Source organism: Ctenopharyngodon idella, chromosome 5 (assembly GCF_019924925.1).
Source record: "Ctenopharyngodon idella isolate HZGC_01 chromosome 5, HZGC01, whole genome shotgun sequence".
NCBI classification, from domain to species: Eukaryota; Metazoa; Chordata; class Actinopteri; order Cypriniformes; family Xenocyprididae; genus Ctenopharyngodon; species Ctenopharyngodon idella.
In genome coordinates this window covers 37,816,501-37,820,833 of record NC_067224.1, presented here as the reverse complement: position 1 = coordinate 37,820,833, position 4,333 = coordinate 37,816,501, and the positions used below count along the sequence as shown (strand labels likewise).

General features: G+C 33.2%; 1 long non-coding RNA gene across 1 annotated transcript; it reads left to right on the top strand.

The window, feature by feature from the left end:
• Positions 1 to 299: 299 nt before the first annotated feature.
• LOC127512581 (uncharacterized) lies at positions 300 to 4,110 on the top strand. The gene is made up of 2 exons (XR_007930222.1): positions 300 to 2,070; positions 3,076 to 4,110. It is a non-coding gene; the product is annotated as an uncharacterized LOC127512581 (long non-coding RNA).
• Positions 4,111 to 4,333: the final 223 nt, after the last annotated feature.

The window sequence follows — 4,333 nt, the reverse complement described above, 5'->3', positions numbered from 1 at the left end:
CGTAAAGTGTTCCGCATGGCGCATATTCCTCACCCAACCAAAAGAACAATTATTTACAACAAAAGACAATGGTTGTGTCTCAGAGACTAATGAGCTGTCTACATAGACAGCATTTCGAGCATCATCAGCTGCAAAAAAATTCCTGCACGCGCTATATTACGAATAGCTACATGTGTATAAGACAAACATTAAATGTATAAATGTTCGAGACAAAATGGCTAGACGTCTGCTCTATTCTACATGTTTGTCTGAAGCAAAAATATGTTACATCACTGATTACTGAGGTCTGAGAGAAAGGCTTCAAAATGGAAACAATAAAGGCATCAGATTGTTTTGGATGTGTTCAGCATCTCTTACTAAATGTGTGTTTATCACTAAATATGTGTCAGCATCATCAGATATACATAACTGTGTAATTTATATTGACAAAATATTATGTAGGCCTATTTCCGTTTACAAATTTTAGTATAACTATTGACAAATATACTGAAAGAATTAATCTGGACTATGGTTCATTATGTATATATCTATATGGTTCATATTTTGTTTTGTTGTTTCTGCAGCTAATAGGATTTCATGAAATTGGGTAAATTAAATCCCTTTTATAACTTGTGTGAACAACATTGATATGATTGTGACAGAAAATATGAGCAAAATTACTGAAATAACAAAACTGCAATCGTGCTGAACTTGTAGCAGGTGAAATAAAGGATCTTCATGATGAAAAATGACTTTAATTCTGTTCATAAAGATTTTTATAAATATCAGATGAAGTTGTAGGGACATGTTTTATCCATGTCATAAGCAGTAAAATTTATCAGACAAATAATACTCAAAAACTACAAGATATAATTAAATTTTATATATGGAATAGAATGGAATATTTATATAGTTCAGCAGTATTATTTGTTTGATGCATTTTGGAATATCAAGGAATTTTACAACCATGATTTCTATAAACTTTTTATGAGCTTTTTTATTCTATGTTTATTCTATTCCTTTTTTATGACTTTTTTTTATTCTGTGCTTTTTAAAAAGCTTTTTAACACTACTTTTGTTAAAAAAAACTATTAAACCTATCCGCTTTAAAATTTCCCGATGTTCCAATGCCAGTGAGAGCCATGTACAAAAGGATAGAATAGAATAGAATAGAATAGAATAGAATAGAATAGAATAGACATTTATGCACTCATTCAACTTTTCTGGAAAAATGCATGTGATTGGCTACAAAAAAAAAATATTAAACAGAATTGCATGAGAAAAAAATACCCACAAATTAGCCCACATACAAAAGTTTTTCTATTCCACTACACATTTACTATTTTTTCTACTTTATTGTAGTCTATATATGTGCACTATGAATGCTGTCTAGGTAGGCAGCTCAGTAGGGTTTGAGACGCAGCCGATGTTTTTAATATTTACATGCATACAAAATCTCATAAATAGAGTAACTGCTCACATTTGAATGAGCACAACCTATACAACACATCACCGATGCTATTCATAATCAGTAATGACTGTGAATTACACGACCACCCCCTTGTTGCAAGAAAGACAAAGCGCGTGACGCGAGAGAACAGGACAGGGAAGAGTTAACCATTACCGCTGTCTTTGGGGAGATGGTGATGTAAACCCTAAACCATGTGACACTTTAATAAATCATAGCGCCGACAGAAACAAACACACACTGTTCCATCGACAGGCGAACAAAAACCATTCTCCACATCTAATCAAACACAGCAGCGGGAAAAGAAGATTAGATAGAGCGCGCGCGGGAGGATGTGCTGTCTGCCGGTGGAGCAGACTTTAGGCGCGCTCGGAGACTCCGTGTGCGCGCACGGATGCGCTCCGCTGCCGTTTGCGCACCGACTGCGCTGGATCGGAGACCAGCTGGAGAAGAGATGGGCTGCAAACGACAAAAGCTCCAACGATGGACAACGAAGCGGCGGGAAAAACATCATCAAAAGCTTCCAAATAGTGTGCACAGTCATTCAAGTAACGCTTCTGGTGTTTTTAGTCAAAAAGCGACACCTGTAGGTGAGACGAGGCCCTGCTGGTCTACAGCAACAGGTAAGAATGACCTCAAGTACAGACGACTGTAGGACTTTATTGACATGCGTACAGCGGCTTTCTTGGAAATACTTTGTTTACATGTTACACATCGGAGTAAAATTTATTAATGTATTAATAGCAATAATAATGTACACTTTGCAAGCTATTAAATTGCCTATAAAGAGGATGTACTATTATAGGCTTTTTTTTTTTTAATTAAACTTTTAAGAATTACAATTTAGACTTCATATTCAGTTTGCAGACTAATGTGATTATAGGAAAATGGCTTTTAACAGAAGTGAACCAATGTAAATGTAAATATAATGTTATTTTGAATGTTTTTAACAGTTTTATAATTGAAGGTACATACAAAATATTTCTGTCCTTCTAAAATCAATTTAAAAAAACCACATTGAATGGAAGGTACTAGAAGTAAAACGTAAGTCTAGTATATATTTAACATATAATATATATATATATGTATTGTGACTTGTCATTTAAATTTTAAAAAATGCAAAATATACACAAATATATACATATATATATTACATCAAAAGTCAGATTTCACTATTTTGTGTGTGTGTGTGTGTGTGTGTGATCAACAAGTAGTTGCACTGTAAAAAAAGAATTGTTGGTTTAACTTAAAAAAGTAAGTTACCTGGTTGCCTTAAAATTTTAAGTTCATTGAAATTAAAAATTTGAGTTATTACAATTAAGGCGATTGGTTTAATCAACAGAAACTCAAAATATTATGTTTTCTGAACTACATTAATTATCTAAGTTGATTTGACAAAAGAAAAAATGTTATGATAAATCATGAACATATTTTTTTACAGTGTGGTAATCTTTTACAAAATATTAAATGTTATTAAAGATTTATATTTAATTAATTCATGTAATTTAATTGGGTTTTTGCGGGGGTTTTTTTGGGGTTTTTTTAGATCAAATGTCCCATTACGATGCAATTTCTGTGCACTGATACATAATGCAAAATTAGCTTAATTCCAACTTTTCCCCCATCAGATGAATCTTCAGATTCTCCTGGGACGATCCGCTCCAGATTTATCGGAAAGGAGAAGGTGCCGGTCACGTCTGCACTCTGTAGAAACTTGCCATGCAAACAGTGGGTCAATGTTTTCTCATCCATGTATATCTCACAACTTTTGCAGTAGTGTTGTAATGGAAACATGCAAACAGCAGATGCATCTGTGCTGTACATTACAAGCTGATCACTCTCATAACGACCAATACTTCATCCTGAAGTCTTCTTGATTACCGAAGCATGGCAAGCCGATGTCATTTGGTACGCATTTGTTTGGTTTGAAGTCTTAAGGTCAGTGCAGTCAAACCCAGCGGTGTCTCCTGGGGTAACTTTCAAAATAAAAGGCTGATGTCATTGTCCCTTGGCGTTTACGAGGAAATTTTTTCTACCACTATGGCAATAGGAGCCTTGCCTCAACTTTGATGACCTTACAGTTGAGTTTTTCTTGTTGAGAGGGTGCTTTGGATATGCAAAAGCTGTAAATGGTTAAAATATGATCAATCACGGTCAATCTTCAGAGGAGAGATACCAAAAACACTGCTACCAAAACCTCTCCTCTGCATAATGCACTGTAACATTTAGTTATAAGCTACTGCAAGTGACTATGCCATTCAATATCTGAGCTGTGATTTTGTTTCTTTGTTGTTTTTATGAGATATTTATTACTTTTATTGTCCTTTACACTGTACTCTTCTCAATGGAAAGCATATTTATACTGTAGAATGATTTTAAGTGTATTTGAACTTGATGTTGTTTACAGATGAAGACAAATCTTTTTTAGGACTTTTTATAAAGGGCTTCTGGCTTGATTGTTTGTGTCAGTGTTAATATAGAAATGTGACATGAATGAGATTTCATGCGAAATGTGAATCAAAAGGGCATGCTACTGATGTTTACATAAGCTACAATCTTTTATAGTTTACGTTACTACCATGTGTTTTAAACATGTTTTACCTCTGCTATTTTGATATTGTGAGTTTTGTCATTTATGAAAATAAAAAGGCTTTAAATAGACACAGCAGTGTTATTTTAGTTTTATTAATATTTTGAATTAGCTTATTTTTAGTTTTCATGTTAATTTTATTATTATTTTAAATATTGCTCTTTAGTTTATTTATTTTATATCAGTTTTAGTTTGTATTTATTTCCAGTTAATAATTTTAGTGCTCCAACTTAAACTTATTTCAGTTTATTGCTAAATCAACATTTCTCATTTTTGTTTAGTTTAAGTTTTTCAAC